At 48.6% G+C, this 13,003-nt stretch overlaps 1 protein-coding gene across 1 annotated transcript in view; it reads right to left on the reverse strand.

The window, feature by feature from the left end:
* Positions 1 to 13,003, reverse strand: part of LOC134932548 (chloride anion exchanger-like) — a 115,023-nt gene that overhangs the window by 101,024 nt on the left and 996 nt on the right. The window lies entirely within an intron of this gene.

Raw genomic sequence — 13,003 nt, forward strand, 5'->3', positions numbered from 1 at the left:
TTGGCCCTTAATGTCCATGCATGTTGGCACTCATGATTTTCCAAGTGCCAGTATGCCACAGCCTGTAGTTCCACTGCGAACAACAATATGAAACTCTATTCACTGCCAACAGGGGAGTGGGGCATACGGTAGCTTTCAGCCCAGGCCTGGGGGATTTCCACGGGAGGGGGACCCCTTTATTGGGGGGGTGTCCAACTTCCCAAGGAATTTCAGGCCTGGGCTAACCAGTTTGAGGTTGTTTTACAAGATGGCAGGGGGACTCTATAATGTGTGTCTCCCTGTTGTGGCTTAAGCCCCCAGATGGTTCAGCTAGGAGCTGGTTAATAGAAATATTGGGGGACTCCACGCTTGATTTCACCCTGACTTTCCAGTATCAGGCCGGGCTCAGAGGTCAGGGACTGTTTATGCTTTTGGGAGGACCACACATAATTTTTTTTTCTACAATGTAACCCTTTCTTTGCAGTATAATGCAGAAAAGCCTGATCTGTGCAGTACTTCAGCATGTCTATTTCATTCTCCTATTCTGATGCAACTTTTGCGCAGTGTGAATTTTATAAACATGATTTTTAGCAAATCTGGGATTTCTCTTTGTATTTATGTAAAGGATACAATGTTTGCTCCAATGGTGTATCGCCATGTTGTTTTTGATTGATATCGATTTTGCCTTTAGTAAATTTCCGGTCTGCAAAATCGTCATGAAATCACAGAAAACTATCATATAGCCAGAAATCGATCCCTAGTAAATTTACTTACAGGAGTGCACGGGAAGAGTAACCTTATCCCCCACAAAGTCATAAGCCCCCTTCAGTGCAGCTAAACAAAGTGGTATAAAGCAGAATCCATACTAGCGACTAATGAACAATATAGAACCCTGTCTAGCGGCTACTACATTATAAACAACTGCAATCTGTGAAATACAAAGCTGGGAACTACAGTACAGGCAGGTGACTCGTTGACAAACAGAGTGTTGACAAACATTATGGGGTCACTGGAACCAAGCTTGGACTGGCCCACAGGGGAAACCACCGGTGGGCCCTACTGCCTGGGGGCCCACCTCCTGCTCTAAGGATCAGGTTCCAGACTGTGCACTTGAATTATACATTATACATGTGTTACCTTATACTGGACTATGGTGTATTTTCTATAGTGCATTGCTGTTGTTAATATGTTATTAATCTGGTACATTATCAAGCATGCAGCAGCTGAATTTGCTGTATATATTTATGAAGGGGCCCAGATGTTGTACTCTCTAATGGTTATTCAAACCAATGAGGTGGCAGAGCACACCCCCTCTGCAGACTGGTCACACCCCTAACATAGGTCCCTATCACTGCATTTCTCTGGTGGGCCCCACATGCCCCAGTCAGACACTGACTGGAACTTAGACACTGTGATGTCAAAAATGTGGGTTGGGGCTGGGAGACTGGCATTTGGGCTCCCGGAGGTCAGTATACCGACCCCGAGATCCCGGCAGCAGAATGGCGGTGGTGATGGTGGGGGTCGAGCACAACGAAGCCCCTTGCGGGCTCGTGGCTTGCTGCGCTCGCCACAGGTTCTATTTCCGACTGCGGCATTTACAGCGTTTGGGATTCCGGCATCAGCATGGTGATCGCCGGGATCCAGAGCACCGGTCATATGACCGCATCCCCAAAAATGCTACTTACAGCATTTTACATCTGCTGGCTGTTCAACTGTCAACATGATTAATTACCATCTCTCAGGTGTCTTGAGGGTAATTCCCCTGTATGTGCATGCCAGGGGAGTCAAAACAACCACAAGTATATAAGTGAAGCAAGACGTTTTATTCACTCACGGGGTACAGTACAGAAATAAATATGGGCTGAAAACACAGGATACCATAAGTCAATAAAGTTCTAACCTAGAAGACAAGTTCCAGAATACATAATTCAGTTGAAAAAACTTCAAAAACAGGTGGAACTGTCGGTTTTTCAGATGGCACTGTTGAGATGGTTGCTGAGAAAATCAAACAGGTTTTCCAGATAACTCTGGGCTGAGTGCAGTTAACCAGGATAGCATCGGAGGCCTGGTGGGAAACTCAGAACTGGAGTCTGAACAAGATAACTCAGGACTGTAATCTGCAGCAGTGAACTCATGACTTGAACCAGTCATAGGACACTCAGGACCAGGGCCGGCTCCAGGCCTACTAGCACCCTGAGCGAGAAAATGTAAAAGTGCCCCCCCCCCCCCCCATGCGCGCGCCGAAGGCGCGCGCGCCCTCGGAAAAGTGGGCGTGGCCTCTTGAAAAAGTGGGCGTGGTCTCGTCCCCCAGCAGTGCCAGCTACACATGACATGCCCTCCAGCAGTGCCAGCTACACGTGCTAGTGTTCACTTTTTAGGGCAGGTTGCTGATCACAGGGAGGGCACATTTTTAAGTTAGGTGGGCAAAATGATGTACATACTGTAATGCTTGTTGTTCCCATTTCCACACGCTAAAGCATGGACAGTGCGCGCCGAAGGCGCGCAGCAAAAATTTAGGGGAGTTACTTCGTGGGGAAGGTGCGTAGCCACATTATAGTGGCAATTCACATTACACCACACAGTAGTGCAGCTAATACACATTGCACCAGGTAGAACCTCCTATAAGAGCACGTTAGACACATTGCGCCAGGTAGAACACTGAGACACACTGCCCAGCCACAGACGCCTAGCGGGAACACTACATGATATGCCCCCCAGCAGTGCCAGCTACACATGACATGCCCCCCAGCAGTGCCAGCTACACGTGACATGCCCCCCAGCAGTGCCAGCTACATAAATGGCCACACAGTTCCAGATGGATAAATGCCCCCACAGCGCAGATATGCCCCCACAGTGCCACATACATTAATGCCCTCACAGTGCAAGATATGCCCCCACAGTGCAAGAAATGTCCCCACAGTGCAAGAAATGCCCCCACAGTGCAAGAAATGCCCCCACGGTGCCAGATACATAAATGCCCCCACGGTGCCAGATACATAAATGCCCCCACGGTGCCAGATACATAAATGCCCCCACGGTGCCAGATACATAAATGCCCCCACGGTGCCAGATACATAAATGCCCCCACGGTGCCTGATACATAAATGCCCCCACGGTGCATGATACATAAATGCCCCCACGGTGCATGATACATAAATGCCCCCACGGTGCCTGATACATAAATGCCCCCACGGTGCCTGATACATAAATGCCCCCACGGTGCCTGATACATAAATGCCCCCACAGTGCCAGATAAATGCCCCCACAGAGCCAGATAAATGCCCCCACAGTGCCTGATATGCCCCCACAGTGCCAGAAATGCCCCCACAGTGCCAGAAATGCCCCCACAGTGCCAGATAAATGCCCCCACAGTGCCAGATAAATGCCCCCACAGAGCCAGATAAATGCCCCCACAGAGCCAGATAAATGCCCCCACAGAGCCAGATAAATGCCCCCACAGTGCCAGAAATGCCCCCACAGTGCCAGATATGTCCCCACAGTGCCTGATATGCCCCCACAGGGCCAGATATGTCCCCACAGTGCCTGATATGCCCCCACAGTGCCAAATATGCCCCCACAGAGCCAGATATGCAATGCCCCCACAGTGCCAGAAATGCCCCCACAGTGCCAGAAATGCCCCCCACAGAGCCAGAAATGCCCCCACAGTGCCAGAAATGCCCCCACATAACCAAAAATGCCCCCTGTGTGCCAGAAATGCCCCCACAGTGCGGATCTCCCCCCCCCAAAAAAAAAAAAATACCTGCGGCGCTGGGGAGGAGTACTGCTGTCCGCCTGTGTGGGAGCGCTGGCGGGCGGGCGGGAGGCCGGGCGAGTGAGCCTGAGCCTGGGTCCGGGCTGGCGGGCGGGTGGGCGGCCACTTGTGCAGGCGGGCTATGCGCGGCGCCGGCGTCTGACGTTAGATACCGGCGCCGCGCAGCGCGCATACACAGCGCGACCGCCAAATGCTGCAGCAGCACACACACAGGGCCGGCTCCAGCATCGAATATGGCGGCGCCAGCGCGTGGCGCCCATTAAGGGTGGCGCCCTGCGCGGCCGCTCTATTCGAACATGCCTAGAGCCGGCCCTGCTCAGGACTGAGGCCTGAGTACAGGAGCACAGAACTGGAACCCGCTACAGAGAACTCACAGCAGGAACAATCCACAGGAGACTCAGAACTGGCACCAGTTGCAGAAATATCAGAACTGTAGTCCACCACAGGATCAGTGGCGCACACAAGGGGGGTTTCTGAGTACCCAGAAACCCCCCTAATCAGTAGAAGTCTTTTTTTCATAAATTGAGACAGCTGTGTCTCCATGTCAATACAAACCACAACCGCAATCACAGCTGCTGGAGCTCCATACCTCCCAACATTGCGGCTCAGCTAAGCGGGTCCCTTTGGGTGCCGATGACGCCCGCACTCCCGAAAGCAGGTGGAGCTTCTTAAAAAATGGCGGAGAAAGTAAAAAAAAAAAGGGGCAGGGCCTCTCGGATTTCCCCCATTTGCATCACTGTAGGGGCGTGCCCAGCACTCTCTGAGATGCTGGGCTGCTACCATGCTCCCCCCAGCACTGTGAATAGATGCTGTTACAGGGAACTGTAACAGCATCTATTCAGTAGTATTTTAGAAATGCTGGCAGTTAGCTAACATTTACGCCCCTAACCAACATCAAGAGTTATTTTTTGCCAAACTGGATACACTCCTTACTCAAGTCCGACAAGGGGACCTCATACTCGCAGGGGATTTTAACTATGTTTTAAACCCAACTATAGACCGCTCTCCCTCTCTGCCCTCTGCCTCCCCGTCGGACTCTCTCCGCTCTAGGTCCCTCCTCCGTCTCATGTGATCCCTGCTTCTCTATGACTCCTGGAGGATAAAAGATCCCTCTGCGCGTGACTATACCTTTTATTCCTCACCTCATAATTCCTACTCCCGCATCAATATGGTCCTGCTCAGCCATGAACTTGCCCTGAATCTCCACGCTGCCCATATTCACCCATTAATCTGGTCTGACCATGCCCCTATCTCTTGCGACCTCTCGGGCCTACTCTCTCGCCCCGTCCCATGACATGGCGTCTTAACGACTCCCTCCTTCACAACCCAGAGATACGCTCTCATCTTCGGGACAAGCTCTCCGACTATTTTGCCCTGAACGACTCCCCAGATATTTCTAGGCCCACTCTCTGGCTGGCACACAAGGCAGTTCTTCGTGGGCACATCCTTAGCCTGGCCTCGAAGGCCAAAAACAGTCTCTCACCCAGTTTAACAAACTCTCTATTAAACTCCACACCCTTGAGACCCAGCATAAGGCATCCTCTGACCAGGATATTTTGTCTGAACTCCGTACTGTCAAAACAGAACTCGATCTCCTTCTCCCCAGAAGGGTGGCTAAACGTCTTAAATGGCTTCGCCAGTCTTTTTTTGAGAAGGGGGATAAAGCAGACAAAATCCTGGTGGCACGACTCCGCTCCACGAGAGCCAAAACTAATATTATCTCTATTAGAGACCCCCACAATCAGTTAGTTCATGACCCTGCCGCCATTAGGGCCGCCTTCCAATCCTACTACGATGACTTGTACAACCTACCACCCCCCTCGCCTGCTTCATCCTCTCTGTCCCACTCTGACCTGGTCTCTCATTTTCTCTCTGATTCCAACCTGCCTAGATTGCCTCAGGACGCCATGGATCATCTTAACAGTGAGTTCTCGGTGAAAGAAATTGCCCAGACTATACTCATGCAAAAAATCGGTAAATCCCCTGGCCCGGATGGGTTTACAGCTCTTTACTACAAAAATGTTTCCGATCTTCTCTCCCCCCACCTTCAGTCCCTGTTTAATAGGATTATCCATGGCGACTCTTTTCCTCCTGAGATGTTAGAGGCTAGTATTGTGGTGATCCCTAAGGAAGGCAAGGACACCCTTAACTGTGCTAGTTACCAAACTATCTCCCTGGACTTGAACATTTTTGCTAAAATCCTGGCCAACCGCCTTAATCCATATCTCCCTTCCCTTGTCCACTACGACCAAGTGGAGTTTATTCCGGGCCGCCAGGCGAGGGATAACAGCAGACTTGCTATCGACCTTATACATATCTCGAACTTCAGGGGGTCCCCTGCTATCATGTTGTCCTTAGATGCTGAAAAAGCTTTCGATCGGATCTCCATGGAGTTTTCTGAGAGCCGCCCTGGAGGCCTATGGCTTGTCTGGTGCCTTTCTCACTGGTGTTCTGGCACTATACTCCACCCCCTCCGCCACAGTCTTAATCAACGGCATCCCGTTTGCCCAGGTCCGCATATCAAATGGTACACGTCAGGGATGCCCCCTATCACCTTTAATATTCGCTGTCTCATTATTGAGCCGCTCGCCTCTCAAATTAGAGCTCATCAGGGTATACATGGTATACAAGTAGGCCGTACCGACCCTAAAATCTCCCTCTTCGCTGATGACATTCTACTTTCCCTTCATGTTCCCCACCGGGAAGCTGAATCCCTCTGCGCCAACTTCAATTTTAAATGGCAGCCTACAAAGATCAAATATTAGGGGATTTATGTGACCTCCCGCTACGACTCTCTCTTCCATGAAAATTTTCCAACTCTTCTCACAAAAACACACGCTGACCTGACGTCCTGGAACAGTCTCTTCATTTCGTTGGCTGGGTAGGATCATAGCGGTTAAAATGAGCATAGTCCCCAAATGGCTCTATCTTTTTCAGACTTTCCCTGTGGCTGTCCCTGCCTCCTTCCTTCGTAATATCCAGCAAGCCCTTGTTCATTTTATCTGGAATCACAGACCCCCCCCCCGCATTGCTGCCAACACTCTGAAAAGACCGACCTCCACTGGCGGTAGGGGTCTTCCTGATATCAAACTTTATTACCTAGCCTCCCATTTCTCCCATATTGTCACCTCTTATGCTCCTCCTGGGACCGTATCCTGGTTGGATATCGAATCAGCCTATGTCAACCTTCCGGACCTGATCCCCTTGTAGGGTTTGCTCTCTACCTCCCGGCCCCCAACGTCCAAACTACTCCCCACTATTAAATTTAATCTTAGAATTTGGGATTCTCACTCTCTGAAGATGGGTCTTACCACCACTCCCTCACCCTTGACCCCTATCTGGCAGAACCCTATGTTTTCTCCTGGATTCTCGATTACGAGGTTCCGTACCTGCACACTGCTGGGCTTCAAATTCCCGATTGATTTTGCCGATCGAGGTCAATGGTTGTCCCTATCTGATCTCCAACAGAGGACCCCTTCGCACACACTTAATCCCTTTCAATTCCTACAAATTCGTCACTTTTTAGGTTCCCTGCCCTCCTCCGCTTTGCTCCGTGACCTTACCCCCTTTGAAAGTTTATGTAAAAACTTCCACCTCTCCAAAGGCTTGATTTCCCAACTTTACTCCCTTCTATTAGATTCTTCCCTTCCCTCTTCCTGGTCCCACGAACTTGCTTGGGAGCGTGATCTTGGGTCTCCCCCCGGAGAGCGAGGACTGGGAGGACATGAGACTGGGGATAGCTAAGTGCTCTATTGCTACTGCTTTCAACGAGATGGCTTACAAGATTTACTACCGTTGGTACTATACCCCTGATAGACTCAATAAACTCTTTCCATCTTCCTCCCCTAACTGCTGGAGGAACTGCAGATGTAGAGGCACTATGCTTCATATATGGTGGACCTGCCCAATCATTGTTTCCTTCTGGAATCTAGTCCATTCCCTCCTGAATTCCCTTCTGCAATCTACCGTGCTGAAAGATCCCTGGATCTTTTTACTGTGTTACCCTCCCCCGATGCTTGATAAATTCTCCCAAAAACTGACTACACACATTCTAACTGCGGCGAAATCGCTGATTGCTCTCAATTAGAAAAATCCCTCTCCCCCCTCTCTTCCGTCCCTTAAAGACAGAATCTGGCATATTGCATCAATGGAGAGGATTACATATTATCTCCATGATCTGGGTCACGTTTTTGAGCAGGTCTGGGCCCCATGGCTCGTTGCTGAATGTAAATCGCCGCCTTCCCCCTCTTATTCTTAGCTCCATCCACAGGCCCATGGGCATCGGCCACCACTTCTCCTCCATCTTTTCTTTTTTTTTTTCTCTTCTCTCCCTTGCCCTTCTTTCTTAATCTGTCTCCGAAATACGTACTGTGCTTTGATTACACCGTGGTTCTCCCCCCCCCCCACATTTGATACTTTGTTGCCAATGTTTCATTTTTTTTATTGTTCTTGTTCTTTATTCTAAAAATATGGTTTTTGCTGGACGTTGGTTTTCCTGACCGCTTGTCCTTTTTCTTATTGTATTGTTTAGCCACTCTGTTTTACCATACAAAAATAAAGAATTTATAAAAAAAAAAAAATGCTGGCAGAATATAATGGAGACAGAAACAGAGGCATTTTGTAATGCTGACTGGATACACTGCAGACTGGAACAAAAACACTTTGGAATTGCAGCTGGTAGATGTGGACAAACTTGCAGGCTTTAATAATAGAAGCCACATGGCAATGTAGATATCAAGAGATTGGAAACAGCAGCTGCAGTCAGGAGCCAGGGTACTGCTCTAGAATTCTGACACTGTGATACTGATGTTCTAATTTTCCTGGGGAGCTGGGAAATTCCCCAATGGGCTCTACTGCTTACAGACCACGCCCATTTTTGATAGGGAGCATTGCTTGGTTACTGTTCCTATTCTCTGGGGCGCCACAGGAGCAGGGACAAGACCGAGCCTCCTTTTGGACAGGTAAGTGCCAGTAGTAATGTGTAGGGGGTGGTATACTTATGCAAGAGGGAGGTACTGTATATACTTGTTCTTTTCTGGTTGTGGGAGGGAAGGGGGGTGTTTTAATACTGTCTATGCTGGTGGTCATGCATTAATTGTGTGTGTGTGTGTGTGTGTGTGTGTGTGTGTGTGTGTGTGTGTGTGTGTGTGTGTGTGTGTGCGCGTATGGAGGAGGGAATTATTATTGTGTGGGGGGGTATATTCATATTATATTTATCATATGTGGGTCGCTGATGGTCTCTGCATTATTTGGCAGTCACAGCAATGCGCTCTGCATTATTTAGCGGTTACTGCAGCATTATCTGCATTATCTGGTGGTCACAGCGACACTCTGCATTATCTAGCAGCCACTGCAATGTTCTCTGTATTATTTGGTGGGCTCATGGACACTCTCTGCATTATCTAGTGGTAACAGCAAAGCTCTCTGCATTATCTAGTGGTCACTGCATCACTCGCTGCATTATATGACAAATACTGCAATGCTCTCTGCATTTTATGACAGGCACTGCAACGCTATCTGCCCTTTATGATGGGCCCTGCGGCACTCTATTCCCTATATGATGTGCACTACAACACTTTTTCCATTATATGGCGGGCACTGCAATGCTTTCTGAATTATATGGCAACCACTGCAATGCTCTCTGCATTATATGACAGGCACTGCAATGCTCTATGCATTATATGGCAGTCACTACATTGCCTCTATTATTTGGCGGTCACTGCGTTGCTTTCTGTATTATTTGGTGGTCACTGCATTGTCTCTATTATATGGCGATCACTGCGTTGCTTTCTGTATTATATGGTGGTCACTGCACTGCCTCTGTATTACATGGCAGTCACTGCATTACTCTCTGTAATATATGGTGCTTAATGCATTGTCTTTGTATTATATGGCGGGCAATGTGATGCTCCCTGCATTATTTGGTGGCCACTGTGACACTCTCTGTATAATATGGTGGGCATTGCAAAGCTCCATGCAACATCCCTTCAATCAACTGGTGACACCTCTTAAGCTTTGTCCCACCTCCCTTCGTTGGGCCTCTGCTATTGCCCTCTGTGGGCTCTTCATGTTGGGACTAAGGAGTAGGTTTAAGTCAGGCAGTCATAGGAGCAACTCATGCTGTTGAGTCAGGCTTGTAGAATCACAGAATCTGAACCAGGCAAGCTAGAAAATATGCAAGACGCTCAACTGGAGAAAGCAACACCACTGGTGAACCAACGGTACTGCAACGGATCATGACACCATCTGCTGGCATGCATAAAATGCTGTAAGTAGCTCTTTACACATTTGAAACATTATGTTGTCTGCTTTCTGGTGTACACTTAAAGTTTGTCGCCATTCTCATTGTCAACCAGCCATATGCATCCCGCAAAGCTACATTTGTGGTTCTACATCACAGAATACAGTCTGTTGCGGATATTCTATAAAACAAGCCCCTATCTCTGTTGTGAAATACATCCACTGCTTTTGCTACTTACAGCCAACTCATAACATAACTACCAGTTTGCCACAGGATATTCTGTAGTTTAGTTATTATTACAGCTCCTGTAATTTCCTCCAGAAACAAATGCAGAGACCCAACTTCAGTGATATCGAAGAGGCAGAGTATGCCTTGTGTTTCCCCACTTGCTCAGGTCCACTGGGGCTTGTAGGTTCTTATGGTGGTGTTGCCAACATTAATGTTACCGAACCATAGGTGTGAAAAACTGTTAACCAATTTAATTTGGGAGAAAAGAGTATGAAATCTGTAGGTGAGATATTGGGATTTATTTAAGTATCCTAGAAAAATCAGGAGATTTCACTGGCCTAAAACACATTTAATTACAATACCATAAGAAAACATTTACTGAGGTGTTTATGTTGTCAAACAATTCAGCACACATACTAGTTACACTTCTAGCTCATACTTGCGCCGTATGTTTTGAGTTGTAATGGAAGCAACACCACCCCGAGAAACTGTATGAGAATACAAGAAGTACAAAAACCATTCACTAGAAAGCACCAATGCTAACCACTGTGACATTTTCCTGCATATGTAATGTTATCACAACATTTGCATAATATTCAGTATGTAACACTAGTAAGTCCTTGTAATATAGGAAGTACAGAAGATGAAATAAAGAATCAATGCTACTATGATTTTTATTTTGTAGAAATGACAACACAATACAATAATCACCTGCCTGCATCTATTTCTAAAAAAACAATACTATATAACCCTTTACACAGGGTGGAGGCTGAAGTTCATCATCGAGTTATCAGTAGCACAGCTGCACATAACAGGTAGGGCTCCACATGTTTACTGAGTGAAGAATTCCAAAGGTTAATGTATTGAATTTTTAGGTGATGTATAAGGTGTGGTGACTTTTAAGCCAGCTCCGAACCGTTATACAGTATGTAAATAGATCTGAACTTTCCTTATTATGATTTACACAAGTTAACCCTAGCTGCACTTGCTGGCAATCAATTCCATCACTATTAATGATGCAGAAAAAACATCTCCATTTATAATATCTGTGATTGCTGAAAACAACTCATAAACTTTACAGTGATTATTTTATTCAGTGCAAATCTCTATATTACATGCACATGGTTTTGGGCATACTGCCAGTAGTGCTGAGAGGGGGGGTACTCTTCACCCAAACTTGTGGAGGGGCCCCAGTGGGGGCCTGGGCTGGGTCATTCTCTGGAGGGGACATTGTCACCATTTGCAGCTCAAAAGTAATGCTGCATATAGTCATTTTTATATTTTTAAGGCATAGGTCTGCAAACTCTGTCCTCATTACCCAACATAGTGCATGTTTTGCAGGTAACCCAGCAGGGGCACAGGTGTATTAATTACTCACAGACACATTTTAAAAGGTCCGCAGGTGGAGTTAATTATTTCACTTGTGATTCTGTGAGGAGACCTGCAAAACATGCACTGTGTGGGGTAATGAGGACAGAGTTTGCAGACCTATGTTTTAAGGGGAAGGGGTGTGGCTGCACATTCCCAGATTTTGGCACGCCCCCGGTACCAGGTCCCGTGTACTGTATGCCAGGGACGTGCAGTCAGGGGAGGCAGGGGAGGCAGTGCCTCCCCTGTCATAATGATTAAGATAATACTAAGAAGATGCATATGACACATATTCTGTGTCATATGTATCTTCTTTATATTATTCTTTACATTTCTCCCCTCTCTATGTATTTGGGAGGCACCGATCGTGGTGCCTCCCGTTGTCACTGCGGAACGTATGGGGAGCGGGGGGCGGGCACGGGCGGGGACTAGCCTTGGGCTGTAAAAGCCCATTGAAAATATATGGGAAAGCGGCACCATTAGTGGTGCCGCTTTCCTACAGGGACGTGCTTTCAACCTATGAAAGCACGTCCCTGTCAGTGAGGCCACAGTGATTGGCCAGCGGATCCGTCCCTGGATCCGCTGTCAATCACTGTGTGGGCGACGCGGGGGAGGAGGTGCGGGCGGCTGGATGCGGCGATGGTGCGGACGGCGGGATGCGTCGGTGGAGCGGGCGGCGGCGGTGCGGGTTGCGGCGGCGGAAATTACCTTTATTCTGCAGAGTTTGGCAGCGGAGCGGTTCCAGTTTCAAAAATGGCGCCTCAGCATCATTTTTGAAATTCAAGATGGCCGCCGCGAGCCAATCACGGCTCGCCGCATCATCGCCCCGCCCCCGCCGGCTGACTTATATAAGTCAGCGCGAGGCGGAGGAGAGTCAGTCCGAAGGCGGAGGAGGAGCAGTGAAGAGCTCCTGAAGAATGAAGACGCCGGAAGTCCTGGCTGGGCGGCGGCTATGCAAAAGAGCTTAGCAGCCGCCGCCCACCAGGTGAAGACGCTGGAAGCCCTGGGGGGGGTGGCGCCCCCCCAGGTGAAGACGCCGGAAGCCCTGGGAAGGCGGCGGCCACGCAAAAGAGCTTAAAGGCCGCCGCCCCCAGGTGAAGACCCAGTTTAATAAAGTTTATTTTCAAGATAGTGTGGTGTTTTTATTTTAATATTTTCTTTACAGGTGGACTACAGGTGCCAGCGGGCACTTTATGTCCGGGCATGCTGGCACTTGTGGTTCTCCAAGTGCCAGCATGCTGGGGCAGGCTTGCTGGGACCTGTAGGCTACCTGTAAAGAACAATATTACTATTCTTTGCAGGTGGACTACAGGTGCCAGCAGGCCCTTTGTGTCCGGGCATGCTGGCACTTGTGGTTCTCCAAGTGCCAGCATGCTGGGGCAGGCTTGCTGGGACCTGTAGGCCACCTGTAAAGA

Source organism: Pseudophryne corroboree, chromosome 6, assembly GCF_028390025.1.
Source record: "Pseudophryne corroboree isolate aPseCor3 chromosome 6, aPseCor3.hap2, whole genome shotgun sequence".
In the NCBI taxonomy this organism is placed as follows: Eukaryota; Metazoa; Chordata; class Amphibia; order Anura; family Myobatrachidae; genus Pseudophryne; species Pseudophryne corroboree.